The sequence below is a fragment of the Hypanus sabinus genome, chromosome 8, assembly GCF_030144855.1.
Source record: "Hypanus sabinus isolate sHypSab1 chromosome 8, sHypSab1.hap1, whole genome shotgun sequence".
Taxonomy (NCBI): Eukaryota; Metazoa; Chordata; class Chondrichthyes; order Myliobatiformes; family Dasyatidae; genus Hypanus; species Hypanus sabinus.
In genome coordinates, this window is record NC_082713.1 from 73451619 (window position 1) to 73476865 (window position 25247).

General features: G+C 40.7%; 1 protein-coding gene across 1 annotated transcript in view; it reads right to left on the reverse strand.

Annotated features, from left to right (window-relative positions):
- The window catches only part of LOC132398222 (fibronectin type-III domain-containing protein 3A-like), a 135326-nt gene extending 110887 nt beyond the window's left edge, over positions 1-24439 (reverse strand). The window contains exon 1 of the mRNA XM_059977340.1: positions 24198-24439. The gene's annotated coding sequence lies outside the window, so the exon portion shown is untranslated. The remainder of the gene's footprint in view (positions 1-24197) is intronic.
- Positions 24440-25247: the final 808 nt, after the last annotated feature.

Below are 25247 nucleotides of genomic sequence, written 5' to 3' on the forward strand. Positions count from 1 at the left end.
ACCCACTTGTGATACGTCATGAAACCTCACTGCATTCTCTATAGCAGATACATCCTTTCTCAGATAAGGTGACCAAAACTATATGCAATACTCAGATACAGTCTTACCAGGCCCTTTACAACTGCAATATTTACATACTCAAGGGTCATAATAAACTATCTGTTCTCATCTTGGTGCTCTTCCTAACTTGTATTTTGGACTTCAGTGACTTAAGTGCAAGGACATCCTGGTCCCTTTGAACATCAACAATATGCAATCTTTCACTACTGAAAAGCTCTACTTTTCAGTCACGTGCAAGATGCACAACCTCACACTTTTCCGCATCAGCCATGTTCTTGTTCCTTACCTGACTTGTTTATATCTCCTTAAGCCTCCTTACATTCTCCTCTAAAGTCACAATCCCACGTAATTTTACACATGACCAACAAACTTGGAAATAAGACAGTTGATCCCCTCTGCCAAATCGTTGAAATAGATTGAGTGTAGCTGGGCACTCATTTTCTGATCGCAGTGGTCACTCACTACTCACCTGCCAACCTAAGAATTCTTTTATCCCCCCCCCCCCCACTTTTCCCACTTTTTGCTTTCCATCCGATAACTAATTTTCTAATCCTGAGTATATTAATGAGCCGGTTTAAAATTGCACTGGCAATGTCCAGCGACTACTTAACGGAGGCAAAAACAAAACAAGGAAAACTAATAAATACCTTATTAGCAACAACTTTATGAAAAACAATCAATGCTAACAAATGGAGAAGCAAGCAGTGGCGCTGGTGGAGGCACAGGTGAGAAATGGGTGAGAAAAGCTCAGGCAACTTTTGTTGGAGGAGGAGGGAAGGCTCCGTTGAGGCGAGGCAAGCAAAGACAAGGGCAGAGGTGGGGTTGAAGCAGAGTTGAGGGAGAGATGGGGCATTGCCAATAATGAGGAAAGTCCCAATGTTTGATAGATTTAAGTGGCAGGTCATATTGGAAAGCTTGGGTACAGACCGAATCATGGTGGCAGGGTTTAGTTCCCATAGCAGTCTGAGAAGCTACCTAATGTTTGGACAATTTCTTAAATTCTTAGACTTAATAATATCTTTAGTTCTTTATCAGCCACAGAAAAACACATTTCCCATTTGTTTTTTATGTCTTAAAATTAAATGTTTCAGGCAACTTATGCCTTTCTCCAAATGCTGTCATTGTCTGCCCTACATCTGTAATGTCTTCTCTTGCTTCATCAACACATTAACTCTGGAACCTGTACAGGATGTAAACTGGTCTCATCTCAATGTTTGCCCTTAATTTTATCTTCTGAAAAGACAGCAATGCCATTCTGAAATTTAATCACCATTATGTCCCTTAACTCTACTAACTCCTTAATTGGCATCCTAAATGGAATGAACAAAATGTTCCCAACATCAATGTAATCACTAGTTCAACCATGAAAATTACTCCACTGTCCTAGTTTTGTCCTATTTGTCCATTCCTTTGTTATTTCTTGCATTGCTAATTGCAAGGTGCACTTGGCTATCCTTCTTGTTCTATACATTTCAATATACATTATCCTAATAAACAATTATATACAGTACAACAAATTCAATAACACCAATACTGATGTCCCTGATGACCACAACTACAAGAAGTTCATCCAGCTGCTGCAGCTTCTAACAAGCCACGTTAAGGAGTTGGAGCTGGAGCTGGATGAACCCTGGGATCATTTGGCAGGCTGAAGGGGTGATAGATAGGACACATAGAGAGATAGTTGCACCCAAGATGCAGAACACGAGAAATTGGGTGACAGTCAGGAAAGGGATTAAGGAGCCAGTGCTAAGTACCCCTGTAGCCATTGGGTGGGATCTTGGGAGGGTGGGTTGACCTAGCAGAGGGAAGTCATAGTGGTCGGGTCTCTGGTATCATCTGGCTCTGTGGCTCAGTAGGGAAAGGGGTTAGAAGAAGCATGCTGTGGTGAGGGGATTCATTAGTTAGGGAATGGAAAGCCATTCTGTGGTGAGAACAAGATTCCTGGATGGTATGTTGTCCCAGGCCTTAGCACCTGGGAGGCATCTTGGATTGAGCCCTCAGCATTCTTAAGTGGGAGAGTGAACATCCAGAGGTTGTGATCCACATAGGTTCTAGTTACGTGGGTTGGACAAGTGACGAAGTTCTGCATAAGCAGCTTAGGGAGTTTGGTGGACCTCCAGGGTTGTGATATCAGGAGTGCTACCCATGCCCCATACTAGTGAGCCCAGAACTAGGAATATTATACAACTTAATGCATTGTTAAGGAGTTGGTGTCGGAGTAAGGGCATAAGGTTTTTGGATCATTGGGCTCTCTTCCAAGGAAGGTGAGACCTGTACAGAAGGGAAGGTTTGCACCTGAACTGGACTAATATCCAGTGGGGAGGTTTGCGAATGCTGCATAGTGGGGTTTAAACTAGATTTGCAGGGGGATGAGAACTGGAATGCCAGAACAGTTAGTGGAGGCAAATGTTGGCAAGACAAAGTTAGGAATCAAAAGATCGAGCATGGTGCGACTAGTGTCCTGAACTGCATAGATTTCAATGCAAGACGTATCGTAGGAAAGGTGGATGAGCTCAGGGCACCGATCAACACCTGGAATTATGATGTTGTAGCCATTAATGAAACTTGGCTGCAGGAGGGATAGAACTGGTCGCTCAATATTCTGGGGTTCCGTTGTTTTAGATGTGGTAGAGAAGGAGGGATTAAAGGAGGAGGGATGAAGTTACTCTAGTGAGGGAAAATGCTACAGCGGTGCTCCGTCAGGACAGACTGGAGAACTTGACTAGTGAGGTGTAATGGGCAGAACTGAGAAATATGAGAAGCACGACCATGTTAATGGGGCTATATTACAGACCACCCAACAGTCCGAGGGAGTTACAGAACAAATCTGTAAAGTGATTACAGACTGTAATCTCCAGACTGGAAACACAAGCTTGTTTTTGTAGGTGTTTTTAAACTGTCCACATATTGAGTGGGATTCCCAAACTATAAAAGGACTGGATGGGAAAGAGTTTGGCAAACAGGTTCAGGAGAGTTTCCATTCATCAGTAGAAATCCAATGAGAGAGCATGCGATACTGGATCTGCTATTAGGGAATGATACAGGGCAGGTGACAATTTGTGTAGGGGAACACAATGCAATTAGCTTCAAAGTAAATATGGAAAGAGATAGGTCTAGTCTGTGGGTTGAGATTCTAAATTGAAGCAAGGCCAATTTTGATGGTATCAGAATTGATTTGACAAGTGTGGTTTGGGACAGACTGTTTTCTGGCAAAGGTGGTACTTGGAAAGTGGGAGGCCCACAAAAACAAAATTTTGAGAATACAAAGCTTCTGTGCCTGTCAGAATAAAAAAGGTAAAGTGTAGGATTTTCAAAATATATTGAGACCCTGGTTACAAGAAAAAAGTAACTACTAGCAGGAACAAATGCTAGAGCAACTTCATGCCTTTTTGATTAATTTCAGTAGTGTTCTCTTATATTTCTCGTACTCCATAAGCTCTTCATGGAGTACGAAAAATGTAAGAGAATGCTACTGAAATTAATCAAGAAGGCATGAAGTTACTCAAGCAGACAAGGTGAAGGAGGATCTCTAGGGATTCTACAGGTATGTTAAGAGCAACAGAATTTCAAGTGACAAAATAAGTCTTCTGGAAGACCAGGATGATAAACCATGTATGGAACCAAAACAGATGGGGGAGATTTTAAATGCATTCTTTGCATCTGTATTTACCCTGGAGACAGATACAGAGTCTACAGAAAGAAGGCAAAGCAGTATCAACTTCATGGACCCTGTGCAGACTACAGAGGAGGTGGTATTTGTTATCCTGAGAGAAATCAGGTTGTCATCTATATCAGTGATCCGAATGATAATGTGGATAACTGGATCAGCAGATTTGTGGATAACACCAAGATTGGGGGGTGTAATGGACAATGAGGAAGGCCATCATGACTTGCATAAGGATCTGCATCAGCTGGAAAAATGGGCTGAAAAGTGCCAGATGAAACTTAATGTAGACATGTGCGAGATTTTGCAGTTTGGTAGGACCAACCAGTGTAGGTCTTATACTATCTACAATAGAATACTGAGGAGTGTGGTAGAACAAAGGAATCTGGAAATACAGATACATAATTCATTGATAGTGGCATCACAGCTAGATAAGGTCATAAAGAAAACTTTTAGTACATTGGCCAACAGAAAACAAAGTATTGAGGACGGAAGATGAGATGTCATATTGAAGTTGTATGAGATGTTGGTGAAGCCTAATTTGGAGTATTATGCACAGTTTAGGTCACCTACCCACGGGAAAGGTGTAAACAAGGTTGAAAGAGTGCAGAGAAAATTTACAAGGATGTTGCCGGATCTGGAGAATTAAAGAAGGATTTTATAGGTTAGGACTGTATTCTTTAGAACATAGAAGATTGAGAGGAGACTTGATGGAAGTATACAAAATTATAAAGGCATATAGATAGGGTAAATGCAAGCAGGCTTTTTCACTGAGGTATGGTGGAACTACAACCAGAGGTCATGGGTCAAAGGTAAAAGGTGAGAAGTTTAAAGGTAACATGTGAGGAAACTTTCTCAGAGGGTCGTGAGAGTGTGGAATGAGCTGCCAGCGCCAGTAGTCCATGCGAATTTGATTTCAAAATTTAAGAGAAGTTTGGGTAAGTGCATGGATAGTAGGGGTGTGGACGGCTCTGGTCCCAGTGTAGGTTGTTGGGAGTAGGCAGTTTAAAATATATTTTGGCATGGACTAGATGGGCTAAAGGCTTGTTGCTGTACTTCTCTACGAGTCTATGTAGTGCTCCAGTTGTGTGTGGATACTGACAACTGGAATGAAAGTAAGGCATAGTGTATCATTGATCTGACTGGGTCAGTAGAAATGCTTGCTAAAATGGTCTGCTATTCTGAGCATGTGAAGTCATTGAACAGATTAAGCCCTTACAAATCATTGGAACTTTTGGATTTGATAGTTCAGAGAAAAGTTAGTGATCCCACTGCATTAAAATAAAACAAGATGTGATCAACACTCAACTCATGGCATCCAAATATATACCAACTGTATTCATCCCCCAAGTCCACCTGCATTACTAGTCATCGGTCTTGAATTAAAATAAATGCCCATCAGACCTCTCTTCCCACCTCTGCATGGCCCAGCTACTAGACTTGCTATGCTTGGTCACTGTCTGGAAAATTACCCGGATAGGATACTAGCTGTATTTACCAGCCTTAAAGATAAATGAACTGCAATAAGCACAAGCCAAAAAAAGTTTAATCCAATCACAAACAAGAGAAAATCTCCAGATGCTGGAAATCGGCAGGGTTTCAACCCGAAATGTTGACTGTACTCTTTTCCATACCTGCTGCCTGGCCTGCTGAGTTCCTCCAGCATTTTGTGCGTGTTGCTCAAAAAAGTTAAAAACATTTTCCTTGAACAATTAATGGTGAATGAAAACAAATAAACATTAGAGAAAATAAGCAAGTAAAATTTTAGGAAATTAAGTTTTGCTAACAAGTCTTATTGTTTTTGTTCCAATTTAACAGTATTAAAATATTAAACTGAACAAAGCCTCTCTAATTACCTATAATATATTAATAAGGTATGATTTCACAAAGAGGACTTAAGAAAATATATCCTTGTCCAACAGCTACGATATTGGAAGATCTAAATAAAAAGTTAATAATCCCAACAAAAGAGCTAGCAAAGAAACATTTACAGACTCAAGTCTTCTGCACAAAAAATATCCAGGTAAGAAAACAATTTGACGACAGCTGTTATTTCAGTTGTAAATATACAATCTCACGATAATCTAAAAAACAAAAATAGTATTACAAACCATTATACCTTGGGTAGCGAAATGGTTTGTGTGACTTTATTACAGCTTGAGGTTTTCCTGGGTTCGGAGTTCAATTCCAGTGCCACTCCATGCTCTATACATCCTTCTCATAGAAAATGTGGGCTTTTTTCTGGGTCCTCCAGTTTTCTCCTATAGTCCAAAGACCTACCAGGTAGATCAATTGCACGTAGTAAATTAGCCCTAACCTAATCAAGGGATAATCAGGGTTGTTGGGGGTTACTGGGTGGTGAGGCTCAGAGGGCCGGAAAGGCCTATTCAGTTCTGTATTTCCAACGTATCACAATCAACCACAAGGCCATCCCCTTAACAAATTTATGCAAAAATGGTTTTTTTTGGTCATTGCCTGATGTATTTGACAGAAAATGTACATAGAAACTCAGCTTGCAAACTTAAAACACTTAATCTAAATACAATCTTGGAAGAAATTCTTTTCCTAGAGAAATATCAGCATCGGACCAGTTCTTTGCGTAAAGGGTCTCTCATACAAACGCTTGCAGAAAGGGATAGCCAACAAGTCTGCATTACCAGAGCTAACTGATGCCTAGCAGAGTCAAGAGAGCGATAGTGATAAAAAACTCAGTGGTTTGGAGAAAAACAGAAGATTATTTGGTGACAAATGAAACTCAGGAGGGCATATTGACCTGGGCAGCAGGGAGGCAAAGTCATCTCAGCACTTCCAGAACATTCTCAAAGGGGAAGGGCGGGCAACCCAACATTATTGTGAACTTTGGTATGAATAAGATGGGTAGAAAGAGCAATGAGGTCCTACAGAGTGAATAAAAGGAGTTAAGCAAAAAATTTGAGAAGCTGGAACTTAAGGGTTATAATCTTTGGATTGCTTCCTGCACAATGTGCTAGAGGAATGGGTTCCACCCCAACTAGAAGATTAATATTCTGGTGGGGTGGTTTGCTATAGCTAATATTGAAGCTCTAATCTAGTCCAACTGGAGGATGGGATCCACTGCAATTACAACAAAATAAAATCAAATATTGGAGGTAAAACGGAGCAAGTCTAGTAGGTGGGCCAGGCAGCATTGGGAAGAAAGATCCGATAGGCTAAACTGCATTTATTTTAATGCAAGTCAGGTAACAGTAATGCAAGTGAACTTAGGAGACGAATAGACACAAGGGATTGTGATATAACCATTACAGAAACAGTTTAAGAACTTTGGTCCTTTGGTCCCAGTGCCTATGCTGACCATGCCAATATAAATTACATATCTGCCTGCACATAATCTATGTCCTTCAATTCCTTGCTTATTCTTGTGCCTCTTAAACGTTGCTCTTGCATCTTCTGTAACAATTCCTATCATTATGTGTACAGAACTACCATGCACATCTCCTTTAAACTTCCCATTGTCTCACATTAGTACTGGATAGAATTTTTAAATTGAGATGCGGTCACTTTTATAGAACTATACAATAACACCTCAAATCGTTAGCAAAAATTAGAGGTACAAACGTTGCAAATCACAATTGGGTGTAGGAACATTAGAACTGTAATAACAGATCTTTAACTTCCCCAATATTGACTAGAACTGTCATAGATTAGATAGGACAGAATTTAAGCATGTTCATGAAAGTTTTCTAGAGCAATATGTAGATGTATCTACTAGACAAAGGACTACTCTTAACCCACACTTTGGAGATGAAACTTGAAGGCTGATGTGTCAGCGGGGGTCACTAGAGGACAGATGACCATAAACTCTTAAAGTGGCTGTGGAGAAAGGTTGACGTGGTTAATGGGGCAAGTCAAAGTTTAAAGGCATTAGACAGGTATTTGCAAAGGTTAACTGGGAGCGGCAGTTTGCTGGCAAAGGGATGTTTGGCAAGTGAGAGGCGTTTAAAAGTGATACAGAGAGTGCGGAGGGCCAGCACATCCCTGTTGGAGTGAAGGACAAAGCTGGTGGGATTAAGGAACCCTGTCTGATAAGGGATATTGAGGCAATGGTCAGCCATGAGGTGTATTTCAGGTACAGGTCACAATTGCATCCATCCCAACCAGTTCCTCTGGCAGCTCATTTCAGGTACTCCGCACCCTTTGTAGAGAAGTACCTCTCAGGTCTCTTAAATCTCTCCCCTGCACAGTCTCTGTGCCTTCCAGCTTTGGACACCTCAACCCTGGCGAAAAAAAAACTATGGCTGTCCACCTTCTCTATACCCCTCATGAGTTTATAAACTTCTGAGGAAACCTCTCATTCTCCTACACTCCAAGGAATAAAAATCCTTTCCCTATAAACTCAGGCTATCTAGTCCAGGCAAATCCTTGCAGATCTCACCTGTACTCCCTCCAGCTTGATAATGCCTTTCCTATAAAAGAGTGAGCACACCTGTACACAATGTTCCAAGTGCAGGCACACCAACAACTTGCAGAACTGCAGCACAATGTCCGTTCTTTTAAAAGGTAGCGACATGGCTAGCACAACTCTATTACAGCTCAGGGCATTGGAGATCAGCCTCGGCATCCTCTGTAAGGAGCTTGTAAGTGTACATGGAATGTGTGCGTTTTCTCCTGGTGCTCCAGTTTCCTCTCATAGTCCAATGACTTACCATTTAGTAGGTCAATTGGCTAATTATAAATTGTATCCTGATTCAACTGGGGTTAAATCGGGGTTGTTGGGCAGCACGCTCCAAGGGCTGTAAGAGCTAAAAGTAAGAGGAAGCCATTCACTCTCCCCAGGTATGATATACTTGATGCTATAAATCACACGGGTACAGCAAGGTCTGACGTTCTGCAGAAGGAGAACAAGCACAAAGGCAAGAAATAAAAATGCAAGACCTCAGGGTGGCGATTTCAGATTACACTCAGTGCCATGTGCTAGCAAGGCCAGGAATAGAAAGATAGGTCAGATGAATGTGTGGCTGAGGAACTGGTGCAGGGCACAGGGATTTCAATTCTTGGATTATCTGGATCTCTTCTGGGCCAGAGGAAATCTCTAAAAGAAGGGCAGGTTACATTTGAACTGCAAGGGGACCAACATCCTAGTGGGGAACATTTGCTTTGACCTCCAGGGAGGGTTTAAAACAAGACTGGCTGGAGACCAGGACTCGAGAGAGGAAAGCTAGTGGGAATATGAGGTACACGTGCAGAAACCAAAGAGGGAAGATAGAGCCACTGTTTTAAATTGCATCTATTTCAATGCATGCAGCTTTACGGGCAAGGTGAATGAACCAAGGGTATGGATGGACACAAGCAATGGACATTAAGGCCATAACAGAAACGTGGCTGAAGACTGGCAGCTCAATGTTCCCGGATATTGATGCTTTAGACATGACAGAGGAACAGGCAAGAGCAGAGAGCTGTTGCCTTTTTGATAAGGATGGCCATAATAGCATTGCTTAGGCAGGATACTCTTCATGGATTATCTAACAAATACTATCAGATAAATTTAAAAATTAGAAAAGGAATGTCACCTTGCAGGGACTTTAGCAGCAAATAACATTATGTTGTAGTTGTGCATCATTGAGACCGCATTTGGAGTACTGTGTACTATATTGGTCATCCTGTTATAGGAAAGTCAGTCAAGCCAGGAACAGTACAAAAGAGATTTGAGGATGAGGGCCTGAGTTACAAGGAGATATAGACCACACTGGACCTTTATTTCGAGTGCAAGAGAATGAGGGGTGAAAGCAAAGTAGTTTATGAAATCATGAGGGATAGGGATAACTTGTCATAATCTTTCCCCAAAGTTGGTGCGTCCAAACTAGAGGGTACTGATACAAGCTTAGAGGGGAGACTCCAGAGGTAATTTCATTACAGAGAAGTTAGCGAGTACCTCGAATAAGTTGCCAGAGGTTGTGGTCGAGGCAGGTGCAACTGCAACATTTAAGAGGCATTTGGATGGGTACACGGGGGGCGGGGGGGTGGGGGGAAAAACTAGCAGGTAGGATGATGCTGTGGTTGGCATGGACCAGTTAGTCCAAAGGGGCCTGTCTCTGCCTAGTATTATGACTGTGCTAATATTTCTTACAATAATTTTGTCATCCTCGGTTAGACCAGAAAAGGTTTATATTAGAAATCTTCCAATGGTTTTGTGCATATTTTTTTTGCCACAATATGTTTATTTGCATTTTGATACCATGAAATACAGCTTTTACCTTCCTATACTTTCTTACATTATTCAGAAAATACAGAAGTTGCTGTATTAACACAACAAGACAACACAACACACACAAAAAAACCACAAAAAAAGCTACTCCTGTTTCAGCAAGTGGTAATCTACATATAAAAAATGTGTAAAATTTAACAGGTATTTATAATACAATTCAAAAATCAATTAATAAATAATATAAATTTCTACAAGTTTGGAAGCTGCATTGTCTACAGAAGGTAATACTCTTGTAATCTTCTGTTGAGTCCAAATCCTTGACATAGTTAATGAAGGGTCTCCATATATTCTCAAATATCTGCTGTTTAGACCTTAATATTATAGGTTATCATTTCCAATGGGAGTCTTGATAACATCTGCCTTATCCATTGAGTAGTGCTTGGTCTATCAGTACTTTTCCATAATTGTGCAATACATTTTTTAGCATGAAGTAAGCTGAGATCCATAAATGCTTGTTTATTTTTACTGTAATTGTGTTTCTCTAGGTACAAACCCAACAGAAAGAGTTTAGGGTCCAGTGAAACTTGTTTTGAAATAATGTTCTCAATTATAGCTCGTACCTCTTCCCAGAATGCTCCAGTCTCTCTACATTGCCACATACAATGAAACAATGTACCTCTAGCTTCTGTACATTCTGTGCATATGTCTGATATGTTTTTGTTGTATTGGTTTAATTCCACCGGTGTGACATATGTCAACATTAACCATTTGTACTGTATCAATTTAAGACGAGTGTTTATTGACTTAGTATGAGCATTGGTACAAGCTGTTTTCCACTCTTTGTCCGAAATTTTAAGCTGCAAATTTTCCTCCCAAGTTTTTGCATACTTGCTCTTGACAACAATGTGAATAATAAAAAGTGGAATTTAATGTAAATAACCAATTTTACCCAAGTATTAATTTAATGCTACAAACCCACTCTTCATATCCAACCCTCTAATTCTAGCATGACATATATTCAGCTACCTAATCCCCATGCTTCATTAATCCATCTGCCTCTTCTTTACACTGTTCAGAAATGCAGATCTTGACAAACCCTTTGATTACCATTACTTGGCTAAATAGCTTAAAAAACTGTTATCATTTTCAAAATCATTGCAGGTTTTCATTGTGCTAGGTTCATGGCTAATACAAATTCAGATTCTTTCAGGAACTTATTTAAATTATATCAAGCAAATCACGCTAATTTCATGCTGAAGCAAAGTCTAAACCTAATTTAGGAACTAACACCAAGTTAGAGCTCACAATATAAAACATCTGCACGTGTTCATAGACAAAAATGGTTTCCTGCTTCCTGATATGCAAAATGACTCATAGTAAATCTCAATATAAATTCAAGATGAAAAGCTCAAACATGATAGCATATAATTTTATAAATCTGCTTAAGCCAGTAGAATGACAGTATTTCAGAAAACCCCACAGCTCAAGTACATTTAAATTAGTACCTCAATAACTCCGAAGATAACACTCTACTACAATGCCCTTCCACCAAAGCTTAGAAAGGATCTTCCACTCCAATATCATCCATTAGATACAACTGTCACAGCATAGCCTTTCAAGCACAAATAATTTTGTCAGCGATCTCTGCAAATTCTCTACATATAAAACTGAAATGTGGTCACACAAGAACATGAAAATAAGAATTTATAACCAAAATTATTAGATTTAGATAATGCACAATTTTGTCAAGTAGTTAATGGTTTTTAATACTGTAAATCAGTCAATATAGTTGCTGTTCTACAGTAATGTGCAGGTCGAGTAAAATATATGTTAGAAGTAAACATTATTGATTCATCTCAACTAAATCTGGTCCAGACCACACTGTGTGCATTTTTGTTGAACAAAAAGTTGCTGAATATTAATTGAGAGTAGAAATACCAATCAACTCTCTGCAAAGGTAAAATGTAGACTTATAAATCATCATTCAGACTGGAAATCAATTTCTGCTCTCTCCATCTTCAAGTCTACGAGCAACACATTTGTAATGGGACAGATCTCAAATAACAGACACAGAGAGCCTTATAGCATGGTTTCAAGACCACCTCACTTCAAAGAGACAAGACGTTTTATAGATGCTGGAAATTTTGAGGAATAGAAACAAAATTCTGGAGGAACTCAGAGTCAGCATTATTTACAATGGGGGAAAAAAAGCAGTAACTGTTTCAGGCCAAGACCCTCAACATCAGCAAAACAATGGAGTTGGCCATCAACTTCAGAAAACAAGAGCAAGTAAAGAACCCTGCCTGTATCAATGACACAGAGGTGGAGATATTGAGAACTTCAAATTTTTGAGTGTAAGTGTCATCAACTATTTGTCCTGGTTCAGCCACATTGGTCAGTTCTCTTGGCTGTAGCATCAACTTCTCCTCTTCCTCAGAAAGCTATGAGATTCAGCACATCCCGAATGACTCTTACCTAATTTTACAGACGCATTACACAAAGCAACCTCTCCAGCTGCACCATAGCTCGATATGGTGACTGCCCAAGACTGCAAGGAATTGCACAGAGCTTCAAGTTACATCATGCGACCCAGCCTTCCCTCCACTGACTCAGTGTACACATCCTGCTGTCTTGGGAAAGCAGTGAACGTAATTAAATAGGCCTCCCACCTCGGTCATTGCTCTTTTCTCACTGGGCAGCGACTTGAGTCTGGTGGAAAATGCTTTCTTGAACAGCTTCCATCCCAAAGTTATCAAGTTCCTGAACAGATCTCTCACATGCTAAAGAGAAGTTCTAATTTCTTAATCTACCTTACTGTGGCCCCCGCTTTTTATTTGATTAGCTGTACTGCACTTTAATTGCCACATAATATTCTGCATTACGTTTTTACCTTTCCCTAACTCAGTATACCTATACATGGCATGGTCTAACTGGGTAGCACGAAGAAAGTATTTCCACTGCATCTTGGTGTCAATAATAAACCCATTCTAAATTACAGTCTGAAGTTCCAATTGAAAAAGTCAAATCAAGGTTATTGATTGTGCTACTTAGTCCTTTAAATGCATCATATTTTACTATACCTGTGGCTGAACAACTTCTCCAATTGATTAAGATACATAACGTAAATTAACATTACATGTAAATGAGATTGGCTTTTTCCACATACACACATTTTCTTAAGGACTTAACTAGTAGTAAATATTTTGGCAAGTTAGGTTCTTTTAGTAGATACTACAGAATGTAGGTAGTATACAAATGGAACTCGTACTCTTTACAGACATCTATGAAACAAGAAACCCCATTTGAATGAATGGTAGAACATCCAAGCTCTGAAGTCCCTCATGAGGAAATCTGCAGGTGCTGGAAATTCGAGCAACACACACAAAATGCTGGTGGAACACAGCAGGCAATAGACAATAGGTGCAGAAGTAGACCATTCGGCCCTTCGAGCCTGCACCGCCATTTTGAGATCATGGCTGATCATCTACTATCAATACCCGGTTCCTGCCTTGTCCCCATATCCCTTGATTCCCCTATCCATAAGATACCTATCTAGCTCCTTCTTGAAAGCATCCAGAGAATTGGCCTCCACTACCTTCCGAGGCAGTGCATTCCAGACCCCCACAACTCTCTGGGAGAAGAAGTTTTTCCTTAACTCTGTCCTAAATGACCTACCCCTTATTCTCAAACCATGCCCTCTGGTACTGGACTCTCCCAGCATCTGGAACATAATTCCTGCCTCTATCTTGTCCAATCCCTTAATAATCTTATATGTTTCAATCAGATCCCCTCTCGATCTCCTTAATTCCAGCGTGTACAAGCCCAGTCTCTCTAACCTCTCTGCGTAAGACAGTCCAGGCATCCCAGGAGTTAACCTCGTGAATCTATGCTGCACCCTCTACAGTCAGGATGTCCTTCCTTAACCCTGTAGACCAGGCATGGGCAAACTACGGCCTGCGGGCCATATGCGGCCCGTTAAACTTTTTAATCCGGCCCGCAGAACTTGATGAAATTATATTAATAAGCCTTGTTAACGTTTTCTCCCCGCAATTCTGGCGTTTTCCCAATAGATGACGCACTCTACATACATTGACCTTTGTTGAGGTGCAGCGTATTACTCCACATTTGTGCTTTACTTTGTGACCTTGTGGCGACCCATTTCCTGGCACATCCGAACCGGCTCACAATTAGCCAGCGTTCCGGCTAAGGGAGATAGCCCGCGGGGATTTGCGAGCACAGAGCTCCGCATACCGGCGCGCTCTCCCTGCTTTGTCATTGTGCGGGTCGTTGTTGAGTTTTGGCACAGGGGACAATTGAATAAGAAGGAGCAGGACAAGTAGACCTGCATCTCCTACCGTTTTTGAAATAAAGACATTCAGGAGGAGAGTGATGATGATAATATCTTGAAGGATAACAGAATTTTCAGTGCTTTAAAAGTCATTTCAATAAATAGCTAAATACCATGGGACTTCAAAGACAGATATTTTGTTGTAATGCATTTGTTCATTTTCAATTGAAATTAAAGCACATGTTTTCTACATATCCCATGATATTTTATTTTCTCTTATGAGGTGTATTACCAAAACACTCTGTCCATCTGCTCCTGGTCTGGCCCCCCTGTCAAATTTTAGAACCCTTTGTGGCCCTCAAGTCAAAAAGTTTGCCCACCCCTGCTGTAGACCAAAACTGTACACAATACTCCAGGTGTGATCTCACCAGGGCTCTGTACAAATGCAAGAGGATTTCCTTGCTCTTGTACTCAATTCCCTTTGTAATAAAGGCCAACATTCCATTAGCCTTCTTCACTGCCTGCTGCACTTGCTCATTCACCTTCAGTGACTGATGAACAAGGACTCCTACACCTCTTTGTATTTCTCCCTTATCTAACTCTACACCGTTCAGTTAATAATCTGCCTTCCTGTTCTTACTCCCAAAGTGGATAACCTCACACTTATTCACATTAAACGTCATCTGCCAAGTATCTGCCCACTTATCCAGCCTATCCAAGTCACCCTGAATTCTCCTAACATCCTCATCACATGTCACACTGCCACCCAGCTTAGTATCATCAGCAAATTTGCTGATGTTATTGTCAATGCCTTCATCTAAGATGTTGACGTAAATCATAAACAGCTGTGGTCCCAATACCAAGCCCTGTGGCACCCCACTAGTCACCACCTGCCATTCTGCTACCCTTTGCTTTCTATCTGCCAACCAGTTTTCTATCCATGTCAATGTCTTCCCCCCGATGCCCTGAGCTTTGATTTTACCCACCAATCTCCTATGTGGGACCTTATCAAATGCCTTCTGAAAATCGAGGTACACTACATCCACTGGATCTCCCCCATCTAACTTCCTGGTTACATCCTCCAAAAGCTCCAACAGATTAGTCAAGCATGATTTACCCTTAGTAAATCCATGCTGGTTGGGCCCAATCCTATCACTGCTATCTCAATACGCCACTATTTCATCCTTAATAATGAACTCTAGCATCTTCCCCACCACCGAAGTCAGGCTGACAGGTCGATAGTTCTCTTTTTTCTCCCTCCCTCCTTTCTTGAAAAGTGGGATAACATTAGCCATTCTCCAATCCTCAGAAACTGATCCTGAATCTAAGGAACATTAGAAAATGATTACCAATGCATTCGCAATTTCCAGGGCCACCTCCTTTAGTACCCTAGGATGCAGACCATCTGGACCTGGGGATTTGTCAGTCTTCTCATCACTGTTTCCTTCCTAATGTCAATCTCTTTCATTTCCTCTGTTACCCTATGTCCTTGGCCCATCCATACATCTGGGAGATTGCTTGTGTCTTCCTTAGTGAAAACAGATCTAAAGTACTCATTAAATTCTTCTGCCATTTCTCTGTTTCCCATAACAATTTCACCCAATTCATTCTCCAAGGGCCCAACATTGTTCTTAACTATCTTCTTTCTCTTCACATACCTAAAAAAGCTTTTGCTATCTTCCTTTATATTCCTGGCTGGCTTGCGTTTGTACCTCATTTTTTCTCCCCATATTGCCTTTTTAGTTAAGTTCTGTTCCTTAAAAACTTCCCAATCATCTGTCCTCCCACTCACCTTAGCTCTGTCACACTTCCTTTTTTTTTTAATGCTATGCAATCTCTGACTTCCTTTGTCAACCACTGTGGCCCCTTTCCCCCCTTTGAATCCTTCCTTCTCTGGGGGATGAACTGATTTTGCACCTTGTGCATTATTCCCAAGAATACCTGCCATTGCTATTCCACTGTCTTTTCTGCTAGGCTATCCATCCAGTCAACTTTGGCAAGCTCCTCCCTCGTGGCTCCATAGTTTCCCCTGTTCAACTGCAACACTGACACCTCCGAGCTGCCCTTATCCTTCTCAAATTGCAGATAAAAACTTATCATATTATGATCACTACCTCCTAATGGCTCCTTTACTGCAAGATCGCTTATCAAATCCTGTTCATTACATAACACTAAATCCAGAATAGTCTTGTCCCTGGTCGGCTGTCGTACAAGCTGTTCCAAGAATGCATTCCATAGGCACTCTACAAACTCCCTATCCTGTGGTCCGGCACCAACCTGATTCTCCCAGTTCACCTGCACATTGAAATCCCCCATAACTACTGAGACATTACCTTTGCCACATGCCAATGTTAACTCCCTATTCAACTTGCACCCAATATCCATGCTACTGTTTGGTGGCCTGTAAACAACACCCATTCGGGTCCTTTTGCCCTTACTGCTCCTCAGTTCTATCCACACAGGCTCTACTTCTCCTGACCCTATGTCCCCCCTTGCAAAGGACTGAATCTCATTCCTCACCAACAGGGCCACCCCACCCCCTCTGCCCACATTTCTGTCCCTACGATAGCACGTATACCCTTGTACATTCATTTCCCAGTTCTGATCGTCCTGCAGCCATGTCTTCGTTATCCCAACAACAGGCCAGGCAGCATCTATAAGGAGAAGCACTGTCGACATTTCAGGCCGAGACCCTTCATCAGATCTGAAGTCCCTTCCCCACCACAAGCAAAATCCTTAAGTTAAATCCTTAAGAAAACATGGAACTCTCATTGGGAATATTATATGGTATTCTGGAACAAAGTTATTCATCCTCAAAATTATATAAAATCTTACTACATTAAGTATTTGATCATCTGATTCTGTACCAGCCATTAAATATTCCACTTTACTATTTGTTCAGTATTTATTATTGGATCCATCATCTCCTCACACTTATTTGCGCTGCTCAAGTTGTGAAAGAATTACAGTTTTAATTTTTAAATTTGAAGCTGCAAATTTGTCACAGATTAAGAAAAAAAATTAGCTTTATTAATAACAAGAACCAGGATATACACACCAACTGGCATGCAAATGAAAATGAGAATATATCCATTATGACATCCAATTTTGTTCTGAGCTATTATATTCTAGAAGTTGAAACACTTCTATTACAACCACTAAACACTATTTCAAAGAAACTCAACAGGACTTCAGATCAACACTAGCCCAACAGGCTATGTAGTCATAGATGAGTAAAAGATATCAGACTTCCAAGTCACCACATAGTTTGACGTTAAAGATCTCCAGTAATGTTTTTCTTTATTCTCTATTCCTAATGTATAAAAATAAAGATCTACAGTATGTGAATCTTTCCTCAATTTGGCAGTACAATCTCCTTGACTTTTATCTCTGACACATTACAATTAATATCATTGAAGGTAGGATGCCTGAAGCATGCGAAAGAACCCCGAGAATGTGGGATCTCCAGCAAAGACACCACAAACTTCAAATCACACACACCACTTTGATTTAATAGCACTGTTCCTATTTCATTATTGAGTCAATATTATATGATACCCAAATAACAGCACAGTTGGAATAACCTCACTATATAGACTGGTTCATTTCAGTGCTGTAACTGCGAATAGTTAGTATTTAAATGATATGTCATTTACCAAAAACAGGTGAAGAGCCAACAGGTGAAGTGATCCAGCCATGGGTGACTGGAGAATTTAAAAGGTAGCATTAAATCAAATGAAGAAGCTATACTGTTGCCAGGGATAAAAGCAAGCTTGAGGATTACAAGCATTTTGGAATTCAGCAAAGGAGAACCAATTCGTGAAAGATGGAAGATGGAATACAGTGAAAGACTAGCAAGAGCAAATGTAATTTCCTTACAGCCAATGGCAGGATATTTGCAATGGGAAAGTGGGGGGGGGGGGGTAAGATAATAGAAGATAACTCACACAAAAAAAAACCGACATGGATTTTTACAAAAGAGAATCTGCCAAAAATGAGAGCTATTGAAAATAAAGGAAATGAAGGCTTATAAACACCATGGATCCAAAAGTATGTAGTTCTAAGTCTTGAAAGAGGTGGCGCCATGTATGGTTGTAATTGCTATAAAATCAAGAGATCTGGAATGATTCCTGCAGAAAATTAAATGTGACTTTACTAATTAAGAAAGGAAATAAAGATCAGTCACCCAATCAATAGTGGAGAAAATGTTGGAATCTACAATAGAATGATGCAATAATAGAAAACCTCAAAAAGACAAACAGGACTGAGCAATGTTTGACTAATCTTTTGGAATTCCCAAGGATATGACTAGCAGAATATACAAAGGTAAACTAAAGGATGTGGTGAATTTGGATTTTTCATCAGGTTCCTCATACAACAAAGAGATGGACACATTTCTAGATCATCAGGAAATAGAACCATAGAACAGTACAGCACAGAAACAGTCCTTTTGGCCCTTCTTGGCTGTGCCGAACCATTTTTCTGCCTAGTCCCACTGACCTGCACCTGAACCATATCCCTCCATATACCTCTCATCCATGTACCTGTCCAAGTTTTTCTTAAGTGTTAAAAGTGAGCCCACATTTACCACTTCATCTGGCAGCTCGTTCCATACTCCCATCACTCTCTGTGTGAAGAAGCCCCCCTCTAATGTTCCCTTTAAACTTTTCCCCCTTCACCCTTAACCTATGTCCTCTGGCTTTTTTCTCCCTTTGCCTCAGTGGAAAAATCCTGCTTGCATTCACTCGATCTATACCCATCATAATTTTATATACCTCTATCAAGTCTCCCCTCATTCTTCTACGCTACAGGGAATAAAGTCCTAAACTATTCAACCTTTCCTGGTAACTCAGTTTCTCAAGTCCCAAGGAATACAAGATGGCATCGGAAAATATAATAGCTAAGATCTACCTTAGCTCTATTGATGAATAGCAGTGACCAACTAGCCCACTCTCCCTCCTAGTTCTTAAGACTAATTGCCCATTGACCTACCACATTCATACTAGCTTTTTTGTTCACACACACCAAATCTATTAGCCTGGATTTGCACTACATCTTGCCATGCCTTCCCTACTTAAATGCCAGTCTAAATTTCTCCTAAATACATAATTGTTTCCTATTCTACCACCTCTTCTAATAGTGGATTCCAGATATCAAACAGGTTATTAAAAAAGATACTTTAAAATTCCTTTCTTTCACCTCAAATCTATGTGTATGGGTCTTCGAGATCCTACAGTGAGGGGAAAAAGATTTGGACCACCTATTCCTCTCATAATCTTAAATAATTTTATCAGGTCACTTTTCAACCTCTTGATGCACAAAAAAAGGAGAAATCTTTCAATCCAGGCAGCATTCTGATGAATCTCTTCTGTACTTAATGGATCCTAAGATTTTATCAACTTTTAATGTGTCCAAATCTTTAGTCATTAACATGTGCCATAGACTTTGATGTCTGGGACGTTACCCACTAAAGAATTTCCCTCAGTAATCTGTGATAAAAATCACAATCATTTCCTTACTCACCCTTTAATTGTACATTATATTCCTGACCCAATATGGATGAATACATTGTTATTCACAATAAAGTTATCTATTCCTTAAAACTCATCTCTTTGCAGGATTTTTATCCCACATGAAAAAGTTTTTTATCCATTTCCTTGTTTCTACACTACTTTAAATATTAGCCGTTAGACAATCTGTCTACCTGTACCTTAGCCAATAAAAAAAAACAATTTTATGAGCTTTAATCCTATGTTTTCACAGGCAGAACTTTTTCACAACTCTTCCACAATGTTGGAATTAAATTCCAGCTTTTTACTATTTTAGTCAAAGTCTTCAGCAAGGACTGAAAGAAAGAACATCCATAGTCTTTGTTTTGCAGCACACCTGTTCATTTGGGGAAACTCATGGTATGCAAACTATGTTTTCAGTTGAAATCACCATTCAAAAATGTCTATTTTTTTCTACTCTTGTCCAAATGCCTCTGAAATGTGTAAGATTTTACACTGTCTATACCTCACAAAGTATAGATTTCATGGAGTCTCTTAGACATGTTCCAATAAAGTTTTTTCTACAGTTTTTTTTAAAGTTTCATTAAGAGATCAAAATGCAGCTCATCTGACGCAGGACTCTCATTTCAAAAGTTTCAAAGTATATTTATTATCAAAGTATGCATGTAGTATACAACCCTGAGATTAGTCTTTCCACCAATAGCCACAAAACAAAAAACATGGAATCCAGTCAAAGGCAGACATCAACCCTCCCTCCACCTCCAAGTGCAAAAATCAAATCATGCAAATGGCAACAAAAAGTCAGAAGCACAAGAATATAAAACAGAGAAGAAAAAAAAAATCAGAGGTGTCAGACCCAACACAAAACACTTTGTCTACTGGGCAGCAGCAATCCATGTCGGTGCAATGCTCATGCGATCCAGACCAATTACAACAGACATCTCGAGGCATTGGAAAATGTTACCTCTGCATATAATGCAAATCCTCCATTTTCAATGGAAGAATAAGCAAATTGATGATATTGTCCTCTCATAAGCCAATACCCCCAGCACTGAGATCCTGATTATCTTTAGCATTGTACTGGTCACATCAGACATCCAAAGCAGACACTCTATTGTAACTCAGTTATTAACGAGACAGGAAAGAAAAAAAGTCAACAACCTTCAAAACCTTTTTTGCAGGAATGCAACATCCAGACTGACACCTGGCCATAACTACTCAAAGAAAAGAAGCATCCAGGATGTCACAGAATATCTCCCCATGCACTAGGAACATACAGAAGACCTACGATTCCACTGAAGCTTGGGAATCTCTGGCCTAAGCTATTCAAAACTAGCACAGAGAAAGTTATTCTTGATCCCAAAGGACAATAACTGTCTTAGAAAGTATATTGCTTATTCAAATCAGAATTGGTTTAGATACATACGCTTGTGATAAAAGTGCTAGGAGTTTAAGTGAAACTGATTAAAGAACCTCTTCACAATTGGAGTTCCACTTTGACACCCCAGTGCTTCAAGGTTGCTGTAAAAATAGACACAGCATTTTGTAATGCATGTGCCTTGATACTGAATGCTATAATTGTTTTTGTACAGTCAAGTTAAGTTTTAAATTTTTATCTCAAGGACAAGCCTGGGTGAAAGAAATGACAATTCTCAGTTAAGTCCACAAATATTTGAGCTGTGTCAAAATTCCCAATTTCAGCCCCATTTATTTTCTGAAACAAAAGTGATTGAACAGCTATATTTAATAACTGATTGACACAGCATGGAAACAGCATTATCTGGCCCACGTCAAACACCCATTTACATTAATCCCATTTCTCTCCATTTAGTTTCACATCAGTTACCTCCCCAACCAACCCAAATCTTCCATGACCCTATATTAGAAATCTCAACATCAGCCCATGAAATCCACGTCAGCTCTCAAAAGCCTCATTCTGTTTCCTTATGTCCCTGTAAACACCCAGCTTATTTCACATCCTTAGTACAGAGACAGGTCATCAGGGTTCCAGATCTCTGATACTGTACCAAATTGCTGTTGAAACACATATTACAATGCAGGAAAAGGGAGAATGGAGCTTCTCTGATAAATTCTTTGCAGTCAGAATGAAGTGGTGAAAGATAGTCATTGCACACAAAAGGATCAAATGATGAAGTCAATTATTTTTGATTAAAGAGGCAGAAACGAAACTGTCAAAGTGAAATAAAAAGCTTAAGAATCCTGTGTGAAAGTTTATACACTGATTTATGACTGACAGATGCCTAATGTGATCCCTGTCTGAGCCGTCAGGTCACATTTAGTTAATTGAACACTGTTCTTCAACTTCAAGCATGTTCTATAAACCTCTGCCTCCACACCTTTAAATTGTGTTCAATGCTTAAAAGTTCAGTCACTGAACAAATTTCTAATTACCACCTTTCCATTGCTTCTTTCTCAGTTCAAGATATGTGATGTGAACTACCTTGGGATCAGTAATCATGTTACTTCATTATTATATTAGTATACAAAGATTTTAGATTTTAACAGCTCGTCCCACAGGTGAACTATCAGACAGCTACTTAAAAAATGTAAAAATCCGTCTGCAGGTAAAAGGGGGAAAACGTTTCTTTCAGACATATCTTTTAAAATACCATAATTGAATTATGCTGTTCTTTAAAGAACTATAGTGATTGTTCTGTTGATTTCAAGACAAATGTGGCCCATGATGACTGTGACAAATATGTGGTACTATCATCAGCGTACATTGAACAAGAATGAAAACATGGTAGTTTATTAAAATAGACAGCAAGTTATCATTACTTTCAATTACTCAAAAAGATCACTGCTGTCTAAATTAAAATACCAATGACTGATAATGGTAGGATAGTGGATGTTGTAATAAGGACTGTATTAAAACTGTCACAAAGTTTCCCCATGATAGGCCGATTTAGAAAATTGATAAACGTGGGAATGTATAGAGACTTGCTAGATTAGATAGAAGATTGGTTTGACCATAGAAGAGAGTGTTTGAGTATCACTCTGACTGGAAGTTTGTGACTAATGCACTGCAAGGACAAATGAAAACTGAGAAGCAACCTGATAGGACAGAGAGTCTTTTTTCCCCAGTATGGAAATACCAAATATAAAAAGGGCATACCTTTAAGGTGAAAGGGGTATACAGCTATTTTACCCCACACAGTCATAGAGGCAGCACAGAAACAGGCCCTTTGGCCTGTCTAGTTTGTGACAGACTGTTTTTCTTAGTAGTACCAACAACCTGCCCCTGGACCATAACCCACCATACCCCTCCCAGTACTGTATTTATCCAAACTTCTCTTAAGTGTTACAATCAAACCAGTATCCACCACTTTATCTGATATCTCTTCCACACCACACCTCCTCAGCTTTCCTTAACTATTTCACCTTTCACCTCTCACCTACAACCTCTAGCTTCAACCAGCAGCTGCAGGAAGAGCAAACATGAAGAAATCTGCAGATGCTGGAAATTCAAACAACACACAGAAAATGCAGGTCCTGAGGAAGGGTCTCGGCCCAAAAAGTGGACAGTGTTTCTTCCTATAGATGCTGCCTGGCCTGCTGTGTTCCACCAGCATTTTCTGTGTGTCGCTGCAGGAAGAGCCTGCTTTCATTAATCCTATCTATACACCTCATAATTTTGTATACCTCTATCAAATCTCCCTCAATCTCCTACACTCCAGGGAATAAAGTCCTAACCTACTCACCCATTCTCTACAACTCAGATCATCAAGTCCTGGCACCATCCTTGTAAATTTTCTCTGCACGCTTTCAATCTGAGTAATACATTTCCTTACATAATGAGCGAAAAGTGCCTGGAACATGCTGCCAGGGGAAGTGGTGGAAGTAGATGCCATGGCAATATTCACAAGGCATTCCGATAGGCGCGGGGGGGGGGGGGGGGGGGGGGTATGCTGATGGGCTCATTTTAATCTGGTATCAAGATCAGTACAAATATCAGGACTCAAAAGGCCACGTTAAATAGGAATCCAGACGTGGTAGTTACTGCAAGAACAGGAGCAATCCAGAGGAATATTTGAAGCATACTATGTCCATATAACATATGGCTTTATTTGCTATATCAAATTTAAAAGGCTTAAATATCAACAAACTAATCAGAGAACAAAAGCTGTTATCTCAGTGCATTAAACACACATTCTAAACCATAGTTACAATCTTCACAGTAGCTGAACGCAAGGATTTTATTTCTTTCAAAGCGATATTAATTACCTTCAGAGACAAGCGACAGAGTTACAGTACAGGGCTCAAACTATCACTGGGATTTTTTTTTGTGCATTCACACGGTTCTTTTAAAGGCTTTTTCAAAGACTTTTAACTGCATCCGGAGTGGCAAGGATAACAGTAAAGGTTCCTTCACCAAGCTGGGGTAGGGGGTAACTCTGAAGAAAAAGTCATGCCAAAAATAAAACTAACAAGCGACTGGACTGCCGAGAAGAAGTTTCTCATATAACTTACCTCGCCGATGGGGACGCAAGATACAGCTGCGATTTTAGAGGAAGAATGACGTAAATAACATGAATAAATGCCTCCACGGTACGGCATCCACGACTGCAGGCTGCTTACCGACTCGGTGCAACGGGAGCATTAACCCGCCCGTGAGGCACTGGGACATATAAACCAGTTTAAGTATACGTGGCATTTGCAGCCGGATTCGACGAAGTCCAATCACATGAATGAAGGCCGAAAGATGGGGACGGACTGGGGGGACGGGTGAGGTAGAGGTGGGGGCGGAGAAAGGCTGAGGACGATGGTGACAGGGGGGTGAGAGAGGGTGGCAGGGAAGAGGGGGAAGCGACCAGAGTCGAGGGAGCTGGGGGGGAGGGCGAGAGGCGGGGAGGTGAGCGGGAGGAAGCGGAAGATGGGGCAAACGGAGCAAAGGGTAGGGTAGGGTAGGCGAAGGGGGAGAGGGAAAGGTGTGGGGAGTCGGGGGAGATAAAAGGGGGCAGTTTAGAGAGAGAGGTAGGGGATGTTAGGGAGGAGAGAGAGATGGGGCAGGAGAAAGGGTGCGAAGGGGAGCAGGGAGGTGGGGAGTGGGCAAGATGGAGGTGGCAAATGGGGACAGGGAGGTGGGTAGTAGTGGGGAGAAGGGAGGGGCGGTGGGGATTAACGGTGGAGCAGATGGTGGGGGAAGATGTAAGAAGGAGATTGGGGAGAGGGGTTGGTGGGGATGAGCTCTACGAGGGTGTGGAGAGGTTGGGGTTGAGAAGGGAGGGAAAAGGGTGGAGGGGATGGAGGGAGGGACAGATGTTGGTGGGGAGCATGTAAGAAGGGGAGAGGGATTGATGGGGATGACGTCTATGAGAGTGGAGAGATTGAGGTAGAGAAGGAGGGGAAGAAGTAGGGACAGAGGAAGGGGTACATGTTGGAGAGGAGGATGTAGGAAGCAGAATTAATGAGGTCTGCAAGGGAGGGGAGATGGGGCAAGAGCGTGGAGAAAAAAAAGCATGGAGATCAGGGATATAATGGAATGGAGCAAAAGTTGGGGCAAGGGGGATGGGGAGTGCA